General features: G+C 40.6%; 1 pseudogene; it reads right to left on the reverse strand.

Annotated features, from left to right (window-relative positions):
- Positions 1 to 14,534: 14,534 nt before the first annotated feature.
- LOC101041643 (eukaryotic translation initiation factor 4E transporter pseudogene) lies at positions 14,535 to 15,604 on the reverse strand (annotated as a pseudogene).
- Positions 15,605 to 24,593: the final 8,989 nt, after the last annotated feature.

A 24,593-nucleotide genomic window follows, 5' to 3' on the forward strand; every position in this document is an offset into this window, starting at 1 on the left:
GGCCAGGCACAGTGGCTCATGCCTGTAATTCCAGCACTTTGGGAGGCCAAGGCGGGTGGATCACCTAAGGTCAGGAGCTCGAGACCAGCCTGGCCAACATGGTGAAACTCCATCTCTACTAAAAATACCAAAAATTAGCTGGGTGTAGTGGCAGGTAACTGTAATCCCAACTACCCAGGAGGCTGAGATAGGATAATCACTTGAACTCGGGAGGCAGAAGTTGCAGTGAGCCAAGATTTTGCCACTGTACTCCAGCCTGGGCAATAAGAGCAAAACTCGGCTGGGTGGCAGTGGCTCATGCCTGTAATTCCAGAACTTAGGGAGGCTGACTTGTGCAGATCATGAAGTCAGAAGTTCAAGACCAGCCTGGCCAATATGGTGAAACCCCATCTCTACTAAGAATACAAAAATTAGCCAGGCGTGGTGTTGCACGCCTGTACTCCCAGCTACTCAGGAGGCTGAGGCAGAAGAATCGCTTGAACCTGGGAGGTGGAGGTTGCAGTGAGCTGAGATCATGCACCACTGCACTCCACCCTGGGCAACAGAGCAAGACTGTGTCTCAAACAAAAACAAAAACAAAAACAAAAAACAAAAAACAGGTCTTAAAAAAAAAAGAGAGCAAAACTCTGTCTTAAAAAAAAATGAAAAAAAGAAAACCAAAGGAATTCACTGCCATGTTATTCCTTGAATCCCAAGTTCCCTAGCTGGTCTGCCTTCTTCCCTCCACCTTTCATAGTCTATTTATGTTTGTTTTATAGATAATATCTAGGGTTTTAAGTTGTATTAATGAGAGGAATAGGAAAAAGTACATTTACTCCATCTTACCAGAAGCAGAAGTCTCATTTCCAGTCATTTTATTCTATTCATTGAGATAATAATCTCAACCCCACCATAGAAAACAAGAATAAAGGTATTTCAAAGTATGCAATTAATATTAAATGCAGAAGAGATGCTATTTCTTAAGGATACTCCATGAAGCAAGAAAGACTTGAGTTCCCATCTTAATAAGTAAATGTCTATAATTCAACAAATATAACAAAGAGCTCAAAAATAATTATCATGCCTTTAGTTTTTACCATAGTCCCTTACATACAATTAATGCTCTAGACAACCAGATAGTCAATATTATTATTATTATACTTATTTTACAGATGAGAAAACTGAGGTTTAGAGACTTGAAGTACATAAATCAGATCTGGATTTGAACTGCGTCTGTCTGAAACCTAATAATGAAATTTAACCACTCTGCTATACTGACTCATTCCTTTTGAAATCAAAACAACTGTATATAGAAGGCCTCCAGTTACCTGCCTAATTTCGACCAAAATGAAACTGTTGCAAATTGAAATTGAAAAACATATGAGCATATGGTATATTGGAAACAGAAACTTAAAAGTCAGGTATGGAGATATCAAAGAAGAAATGAATAAAAATGTCTAATATAGGAGTGAAGATCTTATTTCTGACAATGTAACTTGCCTTTCTGTTCCTTAGTTTCTCTGTGGGGAGATGATGTATAGAAGCAGGCCCTATTCTTTAACTGAGTGTGATGTAAGACGTGCCAGCATTATGAATCACAAGACAATGAAATATTTCATGTGACTTTAAAGTTCTTGAGCCTCAGGGGAAAACACAATCCTAGTTGATGAAGTGTTTTGAGGTTGTGTATCAATTTCTACCTTTTCAAGTTACACAAAAGCACATTTTCTATAACCATTTATGTTGTCCCTTCCATTAAACAAATGCATAGCCATGACATCATTTTAAAATTCTCTTTGAATATACAGATCCCTAGGAGTGTCTCTCTAAACCAATGCCTCTTAAAATTATTTGATGACTCAATCTGAGCTGATCTTTTCTTGTTCATATTCTATCTGCTTCTCTCCCAAGTTTTCCAAGTTGATTTCAGCAACTACCTTTAACTTTTTATTATCGTCATTTAAATTATACCATTCATAAGAACATGCTGGTTGGAAGAATATCTCCTTAGAGTTGAGGCCTATGAATCAGACCACCACTGTGTTGGAGCTATATAGTTATGAAAAGGGAAATAAAACATGAGCTATCCCTTCAAATATATTGGACCCCCTTTACTAGGTTTCTATCAACCTTGTGTTGCCTCCTCTTCATTGTACTGATCAACAAAATATGCCTTCATTTATCAGTATTTTTTTTTTTTTTGAGATAGAGTCTCACTCTGTCACCTAGTCTGGAGTGCAGTAGCATGATCTCAGCTCACTGGAACCCCTGTCTCCCAGGTTTAAGTGATTCTCATGCCTTAGCCTCCCAAGTAGCTAAGATTACAGGTTCGCACCACCACACCCAGCTAATCTTTGTATTTTTAGTAGAGATGGGGTTTTGCCATGTTGGCCAGGCAGGTCTCAAGCACCTGGCCTCAGGTGAGCCACCCGTCTCAGCCTCCCAAAGTGCTGGGATTAGAGACAGGTGTGAGCTACGAAGTCCACTGTTTACAGTATTTTTGTTTCAATTTTTTCTTTTTCATTTTTGCACATAGAACTTTAAAACTAGAAACTGTGATTTTTTAAAACAGGTTAAATAATATAATTGTTTTAATGTTTCTATGTGGTCCTCACTTTGAAATCTCAACATTGTTAATATATTTTGATTATACAAAATAGAGTATACCTTCAAAATTTATATATTTTTAATACTTCTAATTAGCTCTAAAAAATTAAGGAGGCAAGTGTTACTATAGAACATTCAAGAATAGGTTTGTGTAACAACATTTTAAGCTCTTTTTGAATTGGGCAATTTTAGGAAACTAAGAAGATATACCTGTAATATATAAATAAATGTAATTAGTTATTGTTGATAGCAACAGCTACCACTTATTAAGCACTCTGTGAGCTTTCTGTTGAGGATTTTACATAATTAATTTCATTTACTTTTCACAAGAAATATATGACTTAGTTATAACCTTTTGCCCATTTTACAGTTGAAAAAGATGTTAGAAAAGGTAAATAAGTGTCCCCTAAGACAAATCCAGAAGTGTTTGACCCCAAAGCCTCATGTCCCCTAATAAGTCTATAAAAATAATTAGGAACTCAAAATTCTTATTTGCCCCCACATAAATGACTGCTAACTTCATAGTTTCCTTTCTGACTGAAGAGGACTGACTGAAGTAACATCATTCATCTAGTAGAAACTTGGTATGTGCCAGGCACCATTCTAAGCTCATTATAGCTTTATCCCACTTAAACTACATAAAAACCCAATGAAGTAAATATTGTTGTTTTCTTCTTTCACAGGTGAAGAAACTGAGGCAGTAGAAATGAAGTAATTTAACAAAGATCATACAGTAAGTGGTATAGGCAAGATTCAATTAAAGGAATTCTGACTTTAAAACTCATATCTTAAAAGAATTACCACATTACTGGACATTTATCCAAAGGAAATGAAATTACTGTGTCAAAGAGATATCTGCACTCCCATGTTCATTGCAGCATTTTTCACAATAGCCAAGATATGGAATCAACCTGTGTTTATCAACAGATGAATGAATAAAGAAAATGTATACATAATGGAATAACATTCAGCCTTAAAAGTAAGAAAATCCATCCCTGACAACATAGAAGGATGACTGTGTTGTCATTTGCAACTACATGGATGAACCTGGAGAACATTATGGTAAGTGAAATAGGCCAGGCATAGGAAGACAGTACTGCATGATCTCACCCATTTGTGGAATTTTAAGAAGCTGAAGTTGGAATCATAGAATTAGAGAGTAGAATGCTGGTTACCAGGGGCTGGAGGGAGGTGGGGAGGGGGGTATTGGAGAAATATTGGTCAAAGGAAAAGAAATTTCAGTTAGGTAGAAGAAATAAGTTCAAGAGATCTATTGCACTACATGGAAATCATAGTAAATAACAAGGTATTGTATTCTTGAAAGTTGCTAAGAGAGTAGATTTTAAGTGTTCTCATCATATGAAATAAGTATGTTAGGCAGTACATATATTAATCAGCTCAATGTAGTCATTCCACAGTGTATATGTATTTCAAACTTGTTGCATGTGATAAATATATATAATTTTTGTTACTTAAAAAATATTTTAAATTGTCAAAAAAAGAAGAAAAAGAACCAACACCTTTAAAAATTCATATCTTAACCAATATACTACATAGTCTCTAGCTGATACAGATCCTGTATCTGTTTTCATTTCTGAAAGGGCTGTTTTCATTTCTTTTGAGTCCTTCAAGTCACTAACATTGCATGAACATATCTCTTATTTTTAAAAATACCTTCTTTTCACCATTTTTTTTTCCCCCGTGTTTGAGAGAGGGTTGAAGTCTTGAGCTCACATAATCCTGGGATTACAGGCTCATATCTTCAACCATTTTTTACTACAAAATGGCATTTTAAAAATGGCTTGATGTAATATAAATTGTCTTTCTCAATATTATTTTCTTATTCCTCCCTTTACTTCTTGAATAGTCCTTATACTCTCTCTTATTGTTCAAACCTCTCACAACTCTGTAGACCACGCGTCCCCAAACTACGGCCTGTGGGCTGCATGCAGCCCCCTGAGGCCATTTATCTGGCCCCCGCCACACTTCAGGAAGGGGCACCTCTTTCACTGGTGGTCAATGAGAGGAGCACAGTATGTGGCAGCCCTCCAACGGTCTGAGGGACAGTGAACTGGCCCCCTGTGTAAAAAGTTTGGGGACGCCTGCTGTAGACCATAATTAGAGCAACACCACATAAGAAGAAATTTGGGTGCTCATGCCTCCCCTTAATATAGTCCTATTGCTTTCTGACCTTCTGCTGCTTGAACATCACTTTGAATATTTATTGTAATATTTATACTGTAGTAATATAGGGGCATAAGTAAGTCAATCATGATTTTAGTGGCTTAGAGACTGATTATGTTTTTCCCTGTTATTTATCCAAGTGTGAAAGAAACAAGCCCAAGGCAAAATTACAGTGACAAAATTTTTCAAAGTAAGATTTTTCTTTCAACATTTTTCAATCAACATGTATTAAGTACCCACAAGGTACTGGCACTCTGTGAGGTGCTATGGTGTACAAAGACGTGAAATGGAAAGAAAATCGTCCCCTTGGCCTTAGAATAATTTAAAGAACAATTTATACATTGGACTATTCAGTTTTCTTTGGAATTTTCTGATTTTTGACCACCTACCCTTAAGAGAGTTATAGAGGAAAGTTTTACAGGGATTGTTGCTCTTTTACCATATGGTTGACTAACTTTGAAAATTACCCATTATAATTTTTTGAAATGCTGATTGAAAGTTCATCAAATAATTTCTAGTGATAAGCCACATGGATCAACTGATTATAAATCTAGACTACTTTTGTTGAATACAATGATGGCTGACAAAAAGGCATCCCCACATTCTATGGTTAGCCAGGTTGCTTTGCCTCACAAACTTACTTCAGGGACCACTGTAGCCACAGAGGGTCCCAGGATCAGAGCTCCATAGTACTCTGGGTTCCATGCAAGAGCAGTGGACTTCACACTGGGGGATGAGAAAGGCAAGAGGGACCATGTCTTTTCTTTGGCCCTGACTCCCTCCTCAAAATTGGAGTAATTGATATTTTATAACTTTTAGATCACATATTATTTACTAAGGGTAATTTTTTTTTCAGCATCACATCATTTCCTTACTAATGGCAAACATTTGCTAAGGGCCTACTTGGGTGCCAGGAACAAAGCTGTGTGTTGAGCATGTGATGATATACAGATTATGTTTGCAGACCTTAAGGAACTTACAATGCAGAAGGGCCAGCAATTATAACATTGGATAGAGGTTAAAGTAGGGGCCTGTAAGTCAACTATCGCAGAAGAAGAAACACTTAGATTCTTGGAGAGTGGGCACAGAGGGTACCAAAAAAGTTTACTAAGGAGGCAACATTTAAACCAATTATTGTAGGGTAAGTAGTTATTCTCAAGGCAGAAAAGGGAGAAAGGGGCTAGGCAAGGTGGCTCATACCTTTAATCCCAACACTTTGGGAGGCTGAGTTAGGAGGATCACTTGATCTCAGGAGTTTGAGACCAGCCTTGGCAACATGGCAAAACCTGTCTCACCAAAAAGTACAAAAATTAACCAGATGTGGTGGCATGCACTTGTAGTTCCAGCTACTTGGGAGACTGAGCTGGGAGGATTGCGTGAGCCTTACAGTGAGCCATAACTGTACCACTGCACTCCAGCCTGAGTGACAGAGTGAGGCCCTGTCTCAAGGAAGGAAAAAAATAAAAGGAGAAGGTGAAGCCACTACAGAAGAATACATTTTTTACATACTAGTTTGTTTTTAAGTTCCTGAGCCTACTTAAAAAGGAGGTAGAGGCCAGGCTCAGTGGCTCACACCTGTAAATCCTAGCATTTTGGGAGGCCGAGGTCAGCAGATCACTTGAGGTCAGGAGTTCAAGACCAGCCTGGCCAATGTGGTGAAACCCCGTCTCTACTAAAAATACAAAAATTAGCTGGGTGTGGTGGCGGGTGTCTGTAATCCCAGCTACTTGGGAGGCTGAGGCAGGAAAATCGCTTGAACCTGGGAGGCAGAGGTTGCAGTGAGCTGGAATTGCGCCACTGCACTCCAGCCTGGGCAACAGGAGCAAAACTCCGTCTTGAAACACAACAAATGAAAACAAACAAACAAAAACAGAGGTAGAGACAAGATCAAAAAGTATGTTTAGATTATGAAGAGATTAAGCCGGGCGCGGTGGCTCAAGCCTGTAATCCCAGCACTTTGGGAGGCCGAAGCAGGTGGATCACGAGGTCGAGAGATCGAGACCATCCTGGTCAACATGGTGAAACCCCGTCTCTACTAAAAATACAAAAAAATTAGCTGGGCATGGTGGCACGTGCCTGTAATCCCAGCTACTCAGGATGCTAAGGCAGGAGAATTGCCTGAACCCAGGAGGTGGAGGTTGCGGTGAGTCGAGATCGCGCCATTGCACTCCAGCCTGGGTAACAAGAGCGAAACTCCGTCTCAAAAAAAAAAAAAAAAAAAAAAAAAGATTACGAAGAGATTAGACTAGACCCAGAAGTAAACTAGAGAATAATGAAGTTTTTAATCTAGTAGTGTAATTATCAGATCTATATTTTTGATTATCATTCTCCTTTTAATGTGGAGAATGACTTTGTAGTTAATAAAGTTGTTCAGGCTAGAACAGATAAGAGATTTCCAACATGAAAGAAAAGACAAGAATTTGTGATATTTGGGGAGTAGAAATTCCAGTGCCTGACCAGAGTTGAAAGAGGGTAGCCTACGATGACCTCTAGGTTTCTGAGTAGATGGATAATGATAAAAATACATACCTCATAACTTTTAAGAACATATTTTTCACATTTTGACATCTCTGTAGTTGAGGTTCATCTTATATTTGATGATATGTCTACTTAATTGGTAGTGTTGGTATCTTTTCTTTCTCTATGTTATACTAAATAATGGTACATCATTATCCACATGATGACATCTTAAATTTAGAATAATACAAGAAATAAGAGCAGCAAGATCAGATTAGAACAAGACAGCCCAGAGGGAGAAGGTTATCACCTATGAGAGATGAGGGGGATGGTACCTTTAACCAATATTCATTACTTTATTATTTAAAACAAAAAACATATAATTTCCTGTTACTTGAGTCAGTCTCAGGATATTGAACACTTGATAATTCTAGGAAGATGAAATTTTCTACTCTGGTATCTGGACATTGGGGAATGGAGGTCAGGCCAATGCTGTGTAAGCTTAGAACTCACCTAGAGGCCGGGCGCGGTGGCTCAAGCCTGTAATCCCAGCACTTTGGGAGGCCGAGGCGGGTGGATCACGAGGTCAAGAGATCGAGACCAGCCTGGTCAACATGGTGAAACCCCGTCTCTACTAAAAATACAAAAAAATAGCTGGGCATGGTGGCGTGTGCCTGTAATCCCAGCTACTCCGGAGGCTGAGGCAGGAGAATTGCCTGAACCCAGGAGGCGGAGGTTGCGGTGAGCCGAGATCGTGCCATTGCACTCCAGCCTGGGTAACGAGAGCGAAACTCCGTCTCAAAAAAAAAAAAAAAAAAAAAAAAAAAGAACTCACCTAGAAATCTGGGTTTATGGAAAAATAGGGCAATCAATTATATTTTTTCACTGTCCGTTGAATTTTGCATCCTGAATTGAATTGATAGATGTCAATTATCAACAAAGCTCTTAATATAAATGCGCATCTTTATATTTTCAATCTTCTAGTCTTTCAGCAGTGCTGAATACTTCCATTTATCCCCTATTCTAAACAATTTGGTACAATCAATTCAGTGGACACAATGAGTCAATATGATCTATTGCTATAATGCCTTACCCAATCTTCATACTTCTACTCTTGACCTAAGCAGAGATGTCCAGTCTTTTGGCTTCCTTGGGCCACATTGGAAGAAGAAGAATTGTCTTGGGCCACACATAAAATATGCTAACAACAGCAGATGAGCTAAAAGAAAATCACACAAAAAATAATATTTTTTAAAAGTTTACAAATTTGTGTTGGGCTGCATTCAAAGCCATCCTGAGCCACATGTGGCCCATGGGCTGTGGGTTGGACAAGCTTGTTCTATAATGTGTTTTTCTACATATTCACCGGAGTAGTCATTTAAAATTAAAATTTCATGTCATTTCCCTGCTGAAAACCCTTCAGTGTTTCCAATCACCTTCGGAATAAAACCCAAACTTAGCTCAGCCTGTAACGTCTTCCCTGATCAAGGCTGCTTCCCTAACTGACCTCATCTTTCCTCTCTTACTCCTCTCTAGTCAGCCCCACCTTCTGGCTGAACCCTCCAACATCACTGTTTTCCCACCTGAGTCCCTGTGCCCTTGCTGTCCTCTCTGCCTTGGCTAAATCTTCCCAAGGTTGTCTTTCTTCATTTGAGTCTTTGTCAAATGCCACTGGCCTTGTAAGGCATTGCCCAAACACCTAATCTAACACATCGAACACCTCACACTGCCATGATCTTTCCCTTCACCCTCCTTCATTTCTCTACATTTCATTTACCATAACCTGAAATTATAGATGTAATTTTTTACTCCATTAACATATAAAATACAAAAGAAAGAAAGACTTTGTCTTATCCTGGAACTAGGCCTGGCACATAGTAAATTTTCTATAAATAAATATTCATTAAATGAACACTATCGCATTTAAGATCTGAACTAAATGTCACCATACTTGGTATGAGTCTCTGCTGTTCTGAATGCCTATCATGGCCACAGCTCTTTCTCAACAAAGTGGCCAAAGATCTTTGTGCATAGATCTTCATACTTTATACTAAGATTGCTTTTTTTTTTCTTTTTTGAAACGGAGTTTTGCTCTTGTTGCCCATGTTGGAGTGCAGTAGCCCGAACTTGGCTCACTGCAACCTCCACTTCCGAGGTTCAAGCTATTCTACTGAGTAGCTGGGATTACAGGTGCACACCACCATGCACAGCTATTTTTTTTGTATTTTTAGTAGAGATGGAGTTTCATCATGTTGGCCAGGCTGGTCTTGAACTGCTGACCTCAGATGATCTACCCACCTTGGCCTCCCAAAGTTCAGGGATTACAGGCGTGAGCCACTATGCCTGGCTACTTTATAATAAGATTCTAAGCCTCTGACCTTGGCTGATTAAACCAGGGATTGAGCCACAAGAACCAAAGACAAACTACGTACAGGCTTACTTCTCAAAGTGTGGTACATAGACTGGCAGTGTTAGCATTACTGAGGTCTGTTAGAAACACAGTATCTTAGATCTACTGAATCAGAATCTGCATTTTAAACGAGACCCCCAAGGTGACTTGTTTATATGTTAAAGTTTGAAAAACACTGATCTATAGCATTGTTGTAAAAACTTACAGTTATGGAATAAATTCAGCATGGCATAACTAGCTAAATGAATAGAGTAGAATGGGACAGAATAGGACTGTGAAGAACAGAAATTGTCAGAGTGTAAAACATAGTTTGGCTAAATATTATCTTAAGAAAGTATAAATGGCTGGGTGCGGTGGCTCATGCCTGTAATCCCAGCATTTTGGGAAGCCAAGGTCGGTGGGTCACCTGAGGTCAGGAGGTTGAGACCAGCCTGGCCAACATGGTGAAACTCATCTTTACTAAAAATATAAAAATTAGCCAGGTGCAGTGGCATGCGCCTGTAGTCCCAGCTATTTGGGAGGCTAAGACAGGAGAATTGCTTGAATCTTGAAGGCAGAGGTTGCAGCTGAGATCATGCCACTGCACTCCAGACTGAGTGACAGAGCATGAAACTCCATCTCAAAAAAAAAAAAAAAAAAAAGTATATGCATGCATGCATAAGATCACATGTAAAATATATTTATTGCTGCAGGTTGTGTTCAAAATACCTGATACATGCTGATTCCTAGGATAGCCAGGAACCTGAGGTGATAATTAGCCCATGGAGGAGTGATTCTATATTGTGACAATTGAATCAATCAAATATTTCCCCTCTAGATTTTTAACACAATAGATACCAGGAGACAGGGAGTAGTGAACTAGGATGAAAAAGTTGAGAGAGAAACAGAGGAGCTGATAAGTAGTGAAAATGGAAAATTACTGAATCCACTGTTGTATTTTACTCTGGGCTTTAGTTCCTCAGGCCTGGTCTTTCAATTGCTACCATGGTTTCTTTTCTTCTTCACTTTCTCATATCCTTTCAATAAATCTCCATCACCAGACAGACAGACCCTGAGTATAAAGCTCTCCCTGGCAACCTGAAAGAGCTTAGCACACTGGCTATTGCCATATATAATGATGTAAGAAACTAACCTCTGACACATCTAGAAATCCCCCTAAAATCCCAAGAATCCATCCTTTACTTTTAGAACTGCTGCCTTATGCAGACTTTTAACATTAACACATCGTGTCTACTTACATTCTGGGTCTAATCTGTAGAGTGAGGTGTTGGACTAGAATTCATTTATTAAATAACCATGGGAATCCAAAACATTTTTTGAGGCTGCTGGGGGAAAAGCCCAGGAGATAATATAGAGCTTAGGAACCTACAGCACTGTGAGGTGCTTGACCGTTGTACAGAGTTCGAAATCATATTTAGAAAAAAAAAAAAAAAGGAAAGTGCTGGTCAAGAAAAACCATCTGGGATCTGCTAGTCACCAATTTGTGAGTCCTGTGTTAGGTGATGTCTAATGTTGCTTCTAATGTTCTCTGATCCTAGGATTCCCTTTAATGAATAAGTGATTAAGTGAATGTTGATGACTAGCCATCATCAGAGTACTGCACAATGTAGAAAACTTATTTTCTTTCATCTTATTTCTTTTTCTTTTTTTTTTTTTTTTTTGAGACAGAGTGTTGCTCTTGTTACCCAGGCTGGAGTGCAATGGCACGATCTCGGCTCACCGCAACCTCCGCCTCCTGGGTTCAAGCAATTCTCCTACCTCAGCCTCCTGAGTAGCTGGGACTACAGGCACGCGCCACCATGCCCAGCTAATTTTTTGTATTTTTAGTAGAGACGGGGTTTCACCACGTTGACCAGGATGGTCTCGATCTCTCGACCTCGTGATCCACCCGCCTCGGCGTCCCAAAGTGCTGGGATTACAGGCTTGAGCCACCGCGCCCGGCCTCTTTCATCTTATTTCTTAATTTTGTGGAAATTCTAAAACATTTAAGATGACTCAGAGAAAAGCATGTTGGCTCACACATGCTTTTTCCTAGCACTTTGCGGGGCTCAGGTGGTCAGACTGCTTGATCACAAGAGTTAGAGACCAGCCTGGGCAACATGGCAAAAACCCACCTCTACAAAAAAAAACATGCAAAACAAACAAACAAACAAACAAAAAGCTAGGAGTGGCGGCATGCATCTGTAGTCTCAGCTACTCAGGAAGCAGAGGTGGGAGGATCATCTGTACCAGGGAGGTTGAGGTTGCAGTGAGCTGTGATCCTGCCACTGTACTTCAGCCTGGGTGACAGAGTGAGACCCTGTCTCTAAAAGAAAAAAAAGTGACTCAGAAGGGAAATATGAATATTTTCCTTTTTCAAATAAAAATGTTGAGTAAATTTCATGAAACATTTCTTTCTAGTCATGTATCAATAGTTGGATCTACCAATTCTATGCTCCATAGCTAGGTAGGTAGGTAAGTTAGAATTCTAAAAAGAAAGATATATTGAGTTTCTTTATCCACTAATTCATTTAATATCATTTATTAAGTGCCTAGCAATTGATTTGAAGATGAATTACATATTATTTGCATTTCTAGGATTAAGTTATTTTATTTACAGTGGCTCATATCAAACAAATAGCTAAAGAGAGTTTAAAGAATTAAGCCAAAAGAATTGTTTTGACAAACCTTTTTCAGACTCTTAAAATTTTCTTAGTTTTGTCCTATTACCTGCAGAGCAGAACGTAAGTTATTCAGCTCTTTTTCTCCCACCATTGCAACATGAAAGAAAAACCAAACAGACACTAAAACATCGAAAAGTCAGCAATTTGGGGGCTTAAAATGTCCTTACCTCAACATATGTGCTGTTAATAAATAACAGTTAGAGGGTTACAGTGCCTTTTGGGTGTTTTAAAAGGAAAACAAAAAACAAAGCAGCAGAGGACAGAGTAAATCTTCACCACAATAGTTGATAAAATTTCAGTACAAATCCAGTTGTGAGCAATCCATAAACATGATATTCTTATAATAATATGACATTTTGAAAATACATTTATTATCTTTCTTTGGAGACAGAGTATCACTTTGTTGCCCAGGCTGAAATGCAGAGGTGTGATTTTGGCTTATTGCAGCCTCTGTCCCCCGGGTTCAAGCGATTCTTGTGTCTCAGTCTCCTGAGTAGCTGGGATTACAGTCACCCACCACCATGCCTGGCTAATATCTTTGTATTTTTAGTAGAGACAGGGTTTCGCCATGTTGGCCAGGTTGGTTTCAAACTTCTGACCTCAAGTGATCCACTCACCTCGGCCTCCCAAAGTGCTGGGATTACAGGCGTGAGCCACATTTATCATCTTTAAAAAAACAAATGCATTTGTCAGATAAAGTCTTTCATTTGTTCAGTATACATTGCAACATATCACTAATATAAAACCAAGAAAATCACACACAGTGCACTAATTACTTAACCTGCACTCATTCAACAGTTCTTTTTTTTAACATCTGTTATATTTGAGGCATTGTGGAGAATCAAAATGAAATCCTTTTTGCACAACCTGAAGGCAATGTTTTTAGACAAGAAATCTTGAGTATTGATAGATTAGACAAGTGGAGGCCAAATTTTTATATGTTTGAGGAAAAAGTCTCCAAAACTTTGGCTAATTGAGGACTGATGAGTTCGTGTACTACCAGATCAGGTGGATCTCATCATGCCTTCCTATTCTTGTTGTTCAGGAATTTCATTATTCGCCAGTACATCCATTAAGTAATGAGTAATTTCAGAGCAATAAAGTGTAATTTCTATCAATTTAGCTTCATTTGAGAGAATTTTGCCTCTACATATAGCCTGTAACTCTTGAGGAGGTACATTTTGGACAACCTTATGCATGTAAAAATGTGAGGATACTTTAGTGTTAGGATGGCAAAAAAGAGTGAGATGAAGAGTAATTAGCAACTATGCTGCCAAGGTTTTTTATCCCCTTACTTTCCCAAATATTCTTATGATAAATTCCCCATTACCAGAAATAACCTATATATAAACCTCTTCATGTTCAAAGACTTGGTCCTGGCCAGGCGCGGTGGCTCAAGCCTGTAATCCCAGCACTTTGGGAGGCCGAGGCAGGTGGATCACGAGGTCAAGAGATCGAGACCATCCTGGTCAACATGATGAAACCCTGTCTCTACTAAAAATGCAAAAAACTAGCTGGGCATGGTGGCGCGTGCCTGTAATCCCAGCTACTCAGGAGGCTGAGGCAGGAGAATTGCCTGAACCCAGGAGGCGGAGGTTGCGGTGAGCCGAGATCGCACCATTGCACTCCAGCCTGGGTAACAAGAGTGAAACTCCGTCTCAAAAAAAAAAAAAAAAAAAAAGACTTGGTCCTTGAGAAGCACCCCACGTTTGACAACTTAAAAACTTTTCGTTGGAGATTTTTCTGTCTCTCTCAATGAGGTCTTGCTCTGTTGCCCAGGCTGGAGTGCAGTGGCATGATCACCGCTCACTACAGCCTCAGCCTCCTGGGCTCAAGCAATTCTCCCATCTCAGCCTCCCGAGTTGCTGGGAGTACAGGCACATGCCACCATATCTGACTTTTTTTTTTTTTTTAATTTCTAGTAGAGATAAGATCTTTCTAAGTTGCCCAGGTGGGTCTTGAATTCCTGAGTTTAAGTGATCCTCCCTGCTCAGCCTCCCAAAGTGTTGGGATTATAGGCATGAGCCACTGTATCTGGCCAGAGACTTTTGTTTCTAACTATAACAGAGAAGCTTGTAGCAGAGTAGCATTCCCATTAATATCAATAATAAGCAAAAGATCTTCTTTATCACTGTTATTCAGCCAACACAACTAGATAACAAATTTTAAAAACTGAAATAGGAAAAAGTAAAGCAAAATTATCATTATTTGCTGATGCTATGATTATTGGAAAACTAAAGAGAATCAAATGAAAAACTGGTCAGCCACTTACTGAATTAACTGGCAGACACTGACTCTTCTCCCAAAACATCTTCTTTCATCGAAGCCAAGCATGACACCGTATCAAAGTCAAATTCTCCTGGGGACTGCTCAGGCAAGACGGCATCCCTTGGCACTTCTTGATCAGCCACAGGCTCCTGTGCAAGGATGACCTCTACCTCATCCTCTTCAGCCACTCCTCCACTGCACTCTACTATACCTTCCTTCACAGAGGCTGTCCATCGCCTTGTTCTTTTTCTCCCTTTGTGATCTTCTTCTAGTATGTTATCACTGAAGCCAGTCAGTTTGATGGTTTCAGACTGACTCGTGGGTCCAGCTGAGAACCAGTGTGGTTCTCTTCTGTGTAAGAATCATTTCTTCTATGCTCACCAAGGACATGCTTACTATCCCCAAACTCTCTCCTGAAACGCTTATCCTTAAAGTCCCTCTCTCGGTTTCTTGACTCTCAAGTACCACAGGGCTTTATCGCTAAGACGGTGATCCTTCTCAAAGGTCTGGGCAGAGATTATCCTCCCACTGCCAATCCTACCTCCACCAAGCAGACGAAGCCCATCACTGTCTTTTTTTAACGGACTTCCTGAGCACCAGGAGCTAACAGCAGCTGTTATGTGGCAGCCCCCTCCAAGGCTCCATCTCGGAGGGCTGAGAACATCTAAGTCATTTTCTTTCACATTCTCTGGTGGATCTACTATCCTGCACGCTAGGCCGGTCTGTATCTAACTCTTTCTTCAGACTTTCCACTGGTGAGTTCTGCTGAAGCTGGGCAAAGAGAGGCATGCCACTTCTCAGAGTCCCAGTCACCATCACTGTCACATTTTTCAGAAAGGCAAGAAGGCTGCCGTTTGGAATGGGGGAGTTCTTTTATACGCAAGAGTTCTTTTGTATGGCGATGGGGGCATTTGGAGGCAGCAGCTTCTTCAGGTCAAGAAAAGCACTGCCATTTTCTGTTTCACCCACACTTCTCCTATCCATGGCTCCTTGGTCTACAATGCTCTGCACTCGGCGCCCCTTTGCCTTGGCTGCCGCTCCCCTCCCCCCGCCCCCATGGGTCCCAGCGCGGCTCCCCACAGCCTTCGCTCTGGCGTCCCCCTGCCGCCTGGCCAGGAAGTTTATTTCTTTAAGCGGATATAGTAGGTAGATAATGGCCTCCAACAACGTCCAGGCCTTAATCTCTGGAACTTCTAATGTATTAAGTTACATGGCAAAAGGAAATTAAGAGTGAAGATAGAATTATGGTTGCTAGTCAACTGACCTTAAAATCTTGGATTATTCAGGTGGTCCCAATGATCCTTAAAAGTAGAACATGGAGGCAAAAGAGAGAATCCCAGGGAGATGTGACTATGGAGGAAAGGCAGAGAGATGCACTATTATTTGCTCTGAGAGAAGAGGACCACCAGCCAAGGAATGTGGGTGGCCTCTTAGAGGCTGGAAAGGGCAAGAGCATAGATTGTTCTCAAGAGCTTCCACAAGGGAATGCAGCCTTGCCAGCCTCTTGATTTTAGCACAGTGAGACCCAGGTTGCACTTGTATCCTACAGAACTGTAATATGACAAAGGTGTGTGTGTGTGTGTCTTTTTAAAGATGCTAAGTCTGTGGAAATTTGTTACAACAATAAAGAGAAAACTAATACAGAGGGAATTACTAGCACTCATTTGTATGCCGAGGGAGTGATTTAATAGAGAAGAAGAAACTGATCATGCATGAGAGTATAATTGTAGAAGCAAAACCCTCAAATGAGGAAAGACACAGATAGCAGGACAGCCTTTAAGAGGAGCAGATAACTTCATTTGAAATAAGAAGGCAGAGAGTAGATCCAGATGCATGAAGATTGGGTAAAGCTGCCTTGGGAAGATAAGCCCTACTCTGAGTGGTGCTGCTTTAGTTAGTGAAGTGTAAAGTCAAGCTCATCAACTGAGAGTGAGGTTGGTATAAGGTGGAATTAGAGGCTTAAAAGATTGATATAAGCTAGTAATTTTGGTATACAAGAGAGCAAGCTTACTAGGATTGCAGGATTGCCAGATAGGATGGACTGCCTAGTTGAGACTGCGGTCATGCATTAAAGTAGGGTTAGAAAGCATGCCATAGTGTTTTTAACTATCCTTCTTTAGCTGAGCAGGTATACACAGAAGAGCCTAATAATTATAAACTTTAGAACTGAAGCTGAGTAAGGAAGTTAGGACATGGAAAGGAAGGATAATGAAAAATTTGTAGGATCAATAGATCGAAAAATGGTTGGAGTGAGGGTATGACAGAAGTGTGCTTAAGAGTTAGGTGGTAGAGTTTTAAAAATGGAACGTTCAGAACTGAGATTTTGAAGATGCACTTACTGATGATGACAAAGTCAAGAGATATCTAGCTGAAGTGGGGGGTAAAGAGGAAAAACATTATTTGGAGTGAGGAGGTCAAGTATTTGAGATGCCAGGAGCCTGGATAAATTATGTTTGTAGATGTTATCACTAAGAGCTGGACCTAAAGAGGTGTGGAGAGGAAGAAAGTCAGCTAGGAGTTAAAGTCCTCAGTAAGTAAGAGTAACTTGGAAGTATGTCGATGACAGAACAATGGTTGCTCTTTTTGGAGAGTAGTATAGTCTGATAGCACTAAAGCCAGTCTGTGGGAAATTCTTCCAATCATAAGACATGTAAAATAAGCAGAGAATTAAGTTTTCATTGGCATTTTATATTCTTTCCTATGAGGAACAGATATTCTTTCCTATGAGGAATATATGATACAATGCCAGAGATAAAATTATGAATGGCCAATACATAATTTTCTTTTTTGAAGTAGAATTTTTTTGATGTAAAATTTATCAGAGTTCATATGTTTGTGATACATAAACCTATATACTTGTACTACAAATAGTGGATATATCTGCATGTAAAGACATGTACTTTATGCATCAATAAATAATATCACTAATAAAATGCATACAAAATGGCATAGAAATGTGTCAGTAAATGAATAGGAATTTTTTTTTCCTGGATTTTTGTGATTTTGTGGCATTTGTTAATTTATTAAAATTCATAATTTAAAATAATTTCTCACTTATTCTAAATATTTATTTTCTTATGGATTCTTTTTCTTATAGAAAGTCCATAAAATTATATAAGCTTCAGGGACCATAAAATCTAGGTCTTCCCTGGATAGGCCAAAAATCTGGTCTAAGATTACCTGTAGGCAATTGAAAATAGAATATTCATTAGCTATATAAAAATAGTTTTACTAAATGGTTAAAAAACAGTTGCAAAAGAGAACCACATCTATTTTTAATATGGATATCAGAACTTTTTTCTAGGTTTTTAATAATAGAAACATTATGTAATGTAATGGGCCTTCAAAAACACCTTCAAAAACAGCCTATAGAAAATAAAACCAATTTTTAGAGCTCTTTCTTATAGTGTACATCAATATGGGCTTATGATGTAACTCACTGAAGACAGAAATAAGATGTAGAGGTCTCTGCTGATCTGGACTTACGGAATAGATTGCAAAGTAACTGGAAATTTGCAAAATGGATGAATTGAACTTCCTATTCACTATAACAGGTTGAACACACATGTTTATCTTTACTTTCTCAAGTAACTTCACTAAAGCCAAAGTAAAATGATAAACCAGTAACAACAAAGAGGATGAGCAGTAAGAACAAAATTTTGGAAGAAGAAAGACAGGAAGCAGACTTTAGCAGAGCAGAGAAAGGTAAATTCCAACAACCTACAAGAGACAAAGCCAGTAAGAAGTAATCTTTTTTTGTCTTGCAGAGCTCTGAAAAAAGATTCAGAAATTGGAGGCAGCAGCATATACCTCTGAAACAGTGAAGGATAGAGGTGAAAACAGAAAGATTAGTTGAAAACCTACACAATAAACAAATTATCAAATCCCCTCTGCAGGGCTCAGTAGCAAGGAAGCTATCTCTCCTGATCCTGGCAGAGGACTGGAAGTTCACGTTGTGCAGATGTTGAATTACAAAAGCCCTGAAACTGGGTATGTCAGATATATTAAGCATAGGGATTATGTGAGAATCTGCATACTGAGTAATGAGACTCTGCCAGTCTCCTTTCCCTACTTGGCACCTGAAAACATTGGCAACTGACAACACAAACAGAAATACAGTTTTATTCAAGGAAAATTATTGAGCCAAAGAAGCTCCACAGATGCTTCATTTGACGCACGCCTCCAGAAAAATCCCTGGGGTCAAACACCGGCTCCCTAAATGACGCCCATCAGTCAACAAGCTCTTCCCTTTCACAGAAAAGCTTTCAGTGAGTGTAGTGAGCTTTTCATTTCTTCAGTCTTAAATATGAATAAACAGCAGACTGATGAGGAAGTGCTCTAACATGAAAGATGAAGATTAAAACAAATTTTAAGAAGTAGGCAATTTGCTTAGGGAGAAAAAAATGCTCAATATGAGTCATAAGAACAAGATGCTAGAGAAAAAAATATTTAGAAAATAAGAAAGTGATTAGAAATAAACTGTCAGAAATGGAAAATTCTATAGAAAAACTGGCATATAAAGTGAAGGAAATTTCACTGAAAGTAGAGTAACATGCCAAAGAAATGAAAAAAGAGAAAAGATAAAAAATTTGTTAGAGAACTTCTAGCAGTCCAATACCTACTTAACAGGAGTTCCAGAAGGCGAGAACAGAGAAAGCAAAAGGAATGTGTTTTCAAAGAAAGAGAATAAGAAAATTTCCCAACTAGAAGGCAGATACCTAATTAAGAGTCCACTGAATGCCTAACATGATAATGATAAAAGACCCAATCAGAGCATATCTTCAAGATATTTCAGAGGATCTGGGTAAGAAAATCCAAAAATTTCGAGACAGAAGATACAATGCAATCAGAATGCCATTGGTCTTCTAAACAGCAACTCTGGAAACTAGAATATAATATAGCAATGCCTTCAAAATTAGGAAGGACAATAATTTTTAACCTAGAGTCGTATGCTTCACCAAACTATTAATCAAGTATGAAGATGAATTTAACAGATTTTCCAATATGCAAGGTCTCTAAGAATGAATTATCCTATCTTCAGAATATACTGAGGATATACTTCACTAAAATGAAGGGGAGAAACAAACAAGAGAAAAGTATGGAATTAAGGAAACAAGAAGTCTGCAGAGAAAATGATTCTCAAGATGTTAGAGAAGCATAATCCCAGGATGACCACAAAGCAACAAGCCTTAAAATCAATCCAGATTGGCCGGGCGCGGTGGCTCACGACTGTAATCCCAGCACTTTGGGAGGCCGAGGCAGGTGGATCACGAGGTCAAGAGATCGAGACCACCCTGGTCAACATGGTGAAACCCCGTCTCCACTAAAAATACAAAACATTAGTTGGGCATGGTGGCGCATGCCTGTAATTCCAGCTACTCAGGAGGCTGAGGCAGGAGAATTGCCTGAACCCAGGAGGCAGAGGTTGCGGTGAGTCGAGATCGCGCCATTGCACTCCAGGCTGGGTAACAAGAGCAAAACTCTGTCTCAAAAAAAAAAAAAAAAAAAAAAAAAAAAAAAAATCAATTCAGATTAAGCCAGGTGCAATGGCTCACTCCTGTAATCTCAGCACTTTGGGAGGCCGAGACCGGCAGATTGCCTGAGCTCAGGAGTTTGAAACCAGCCTGGGCAACACAGTGAAACTCTGTCTCTACTAAAATACAGAAAATTAAGACTATACTTCAGGGATCATTTCTATAGTGTGTTAAAATACAGAAAATTAGGTGGGTATGGCAGCATGCGCCTGTAGTCCCAGCTACTTGGGAGGCTGAGGCAGGAGAATTGCTTGAACCCTGGAGGTGGAGGTTGCAGTGAGCTGAGATCGTGTCACTGCACTCCAGCCAGGGCGACAGAGTAAGACTCCATCTCCAAAAGAAAAAAAGAAAAAAAAAAAATCACCAACCAGATTAAAGCAGGGGATGGAGGGCTCCAGAAGAGATGTTTCTCCCTGCTCTCCCCCCAGAAAAGAGAGAATAAGGTAGAACAGAACTAATAGCTTACTCAGGGTGATTAACTTCATTGAAAGGAGGAAAATTTGGGTATAAACTCGGGACTAGTGTATAAGAAAAAAGATGATAAAAGAGGCAAGATTAAACTGCAGAAAAATGGTTAAAAGGTATAGTTGTACAACAAGGAAAAACAGTTGTAAAAAATGCAATCATAGTACACCACATGATTCAGCTGTGAACAGTATTTGTCTAGTCATAATACTAAAAACGTTGAATGTTTATTCAATAAAAATCATGATATAAATATAGTTGGAGTGTAGGAGTATGAAAAGTATTTGTGTCATTAGTATATTAGAGCTAAATTCTCTTCTATGAGATATCTAAAAATGGAAAAATCAAGACATACAATAGCAGATATACACATAAAAAATATAAAGATCTCTAAACAGTTTAAAAAGTTTAAAGTTTTGGGTAAGGTTTTCAGAGTGGGTAAGGTAGAGAGGGGATTGCTGTTTTTTGTTGTATTCCTTGTAGAACTAAACTATGTAATTTTTTTTTTTTTTTTTTTTTTTTTTTTGAGACGGAGTTTCACTCTTGTTGCCCAGGCTGGAGTGCAATGGCGCGATCTCGGCTCACCGCAACCTCCGCCTCCTGGGTTCAGGCAATTCTCCTGCCTCAGCCTCCTGAGTAGCTGGGATTACAGGCATGCGCAACCATGCCCAGCTAATTTTTAGTATTTTTAGTAGAGACGGGGTTTCACCATGTTGACCAGGATGGTCTCGATCTCTTGACCTTGTGATCCACCCGTCTCGGCCTCCCAAAGCGCTGGGATTACAGGCTTGAGCCACCGCGCCCGGCCTTAAAGTATGTAATTTTTTATACTATGCACATGTAATACTTTGATGTTAGAGGACGAATTACATATGCTCCAGAAATATCTGCATTTAAGGCAAAATGGCTACTTCCCAATATGCTAGCTATCCATACATATTAATAATACCATGCCTTAAAAGCATTAAGACTTTAACATCCAGAAGAGGTTTCACTCTGACATATTAAAATGAATGTTTTGTAGGCATTATCATGTTTCTTTTTATTATTAAGGGCAAGTACATAGCTAAAAACTGGTTATTTTAGGCTAATTCAGAGGTGTTCAATGGGGGAAGAATTTTATCCCAGGCGGGGGGGTCTTATTGGTATCTAACAGGCAGAAGCCCAGGATGCTGCTAAACAGGACAACAAAGAATTATCCAGCCCCAAATGTCAATAGTGCTGAGGTTGAGAAACCAAGCTCCAAGTCTTTGAAGATTATTTCATCAGAATGCTATACATAAAGATTGATGATATGCAAACATCTTGCAATTTAGGACTGACTCAGCTAAATACATTGGTGCAATGTTGGAAGCAGTCCGGCTGTGAAATATACCTTCAGGAATATTGAGAATGGTAAAGACAAAAGGTGTAATAAATGATAATAATAATAAAACACAAAGCTTTGTACCTCTATAATCTCTTTCATCCATGGTTCCTAAAGATCTTTACAGACCTAATAATAACTACTCTGGTAGTCACACACTACCTTTTATCTGAGGACTGCAGGCACTTTCACAACACTCTCACAATGTAGAAAGTATTATTATCCCCATTTTATACAAAAGTAAACAGAGGCACAAAAGTTAAGCAACTTGCCCAAAGCCACACAAGTCAGTAGCAGTCAAAATTCCTGACTCACAACCTATTAATACTAAGAGAACTGGTCTTAACCTATGCAGTGATAAATTTATGTGGTGTGTTATCCTAGTTCATTCAAATTTTATCGTTTTTTAGGTTGATATTGTATATTCAGTATCCCACCTATTTTACTTTCCTCTTCTCCCATATACTTTTTAGAGACCAAGGACTGTAAGTCCCTAGAAGTGACTATGTTTACTGAGTGCCTTCCTCGAATCAAGCACACTTTATGTGCAGTGTCAGTTCTTAAGACAGCTTAAAAATAATGTGATTTTTGCTAATTGTATAGTACAGAAAGCTGAGTGCCAGGTAATTTAAACATGCCCAAGACCTCTTCATCTACTTAACATAGGTTTGTATCCAGGCTGACTATACCCTCTCTCCACTATATCCTGCAGCCCTTCTAAGACAAAGTCCTTTGTTAAGTTACAAAGCATATTAATGTGAATACATTTAATGTCCCACCCTTCCTTACTCTCCGTAAAACTCAGAAAACAAAATAATGACTATGTAATTGGGAAATTTCAGCTGGCACACTGGGGTTGGTACCAGCTAGGTAAACAGCTGCTCACCCTTTTAGTCCTATTCCCAAGAAAAGCCTTTACTTTTCTAAGGATTTTTCTGCACCTCTCTCCATACGTTCCAGACCGAAGACCAGAACTGTCTTTCCCTGAGAAATACACAGCATGTGAATCACTTTCTTCTGTTCCCAGTTCTGTGGCAGGCAAACACTGATTGCTCACTCACCATGTGCTCCTGAGCGAAACAGGAATATTAAGCAGGAAGAAAGGTTTATGTTAGGTAAGAGTGTGACTTAGGGTTCTCCTACTTTTTTTTTTTTTTTTTTTTTTTACAAAATGGAGACCTGGCATTTGTCGCCGCCCACAATTATGTGCCCTGACATTACTTGGATATAGAAAGGTCAGTCTTTTCAGGTGCGTCAGTGGCAGCCCACCCACCACCTGATCCATAAATTTCAGATGACTTGCATCTGAGGATAAGCCTCTGGCATGTTAACAATGAAGAAATAGAGACAATCACTGCCCAGCTCATCTCAAATCAGCATCAGCGCAGCGTTAGTACTTTGGTAGGGAGCTTTGCTGCTAAATTCACTCTTTGTAAAGAGATGGAGAGACGGGGTTAAGAGGAAACCTCCAAGACTGGGATCGCCAATACAATAAACTGTCGAACTTTTTTCTCCCGCAAGTCTAAGATATTAGTAAGTCCTTCCTCTTAGCCAACCCTTTTCACCAGGACACCAGTTTTCTTAGGAGGGTGCTGAGTTTGCTTCCGTTCTTTCTATTCTCCTGCCCGCTGCCCAAAGTACATCTGAAAAGGGAGCAGCGACTAGGAAAAGAGACACGTGGGTATTTTCCCATCCTGTCTAGTCATTCCCTGAATCATCAGAAGTTATCGCACTTTTCCCCTTAGCCAGCAGCGTTCGAGACTTTCTCTCAAATAATACGGTCTTGTACTTAAAAGGAAGAGTGATAGGAGAAGAGAGAGGCGGAGAAGACGAGCGAGGAGAAGGGCGTGGAGTGCCGTTCCCGCCCCGGAGTCGCAGGCGCCGGGAGGCCGGACGCCGCGAGGCTGCTAGCCCAGGAATGTGCGGTCTAACCCGCCGACGGCGGGCGGAGCGCGGCGGGCGCGGTGTGGTCGGCGGCGGGTGCGGAGCAGAGGACGGCGGGCTTGAAGCAGGCGGCAGCCGCGGGCGGGACGCGGCGCCGCGCACCTGAGAGCCGGGGGCGGGGCGTCAGCGGCCACGACCCTACCCACCGCGCGCCGCGCCCCTCGTGCGCCGCCTCGGCCCTTTCCGGTCGTGCTTCGGCGCTGCTCGGCTCCCTTCCCGCCCCTCGCTCCCTCCCTCCCTCTCTCGTTTCCCTCCCTCTTGTCCTGGGACTGCTTGGAGCTCCGCGGCGCTAGTTTGCTGCGGTTCTTTCGGCGCGGCGGAAGAGTGCGCCGGCTTCGGCTCACCTGGGCGCCAGATCCCAGCCCCACGCCTCTTCCCCTGCAAGCTCCTCCGAGGTAAGGGGCTGCCCGGCCGCTTGCTCACACTCGTCCCCTTCCCCGCTCGGCGGGACAGCTGGGTCCCCGCCTCCTCCGCGAGCCGGCTAGGAGCTCCGCGCCTCGCCCTGGGTGTGGGGGTGTCGCTGGCGGGGACCTAGGACCGGCGGCGGCCAGAGCGCGGAGCAGGCGATACGACGCGCCGACAGGTGGCGGGTCTGGCCCTCGTACCTCGACCGCCTCCAGCGCGGACCCCGGTGGGGACGGGGCGGGCTGGCCAACCTGGGGGTGGGGTCAGTCCTCTCTCCTCCCTTCGAGGGGCGGCGATCGTCGGGGTCCTCG

This window comes from Saimiri boliviensis, chromosome 7 (genome assembly GCF_048565385.1).
Source record: "Saimiri boliviensis isolate mSaiBol1 chromosome 7, mSaiBol1.pri, whole genome shotgun sequence".
NCBI classification, from domain to species: Eukaryota; Metazoa; Chordata; class Mammalia; order Primates; family Cebidae; genus Saimiri; species Saimiri boliviensis.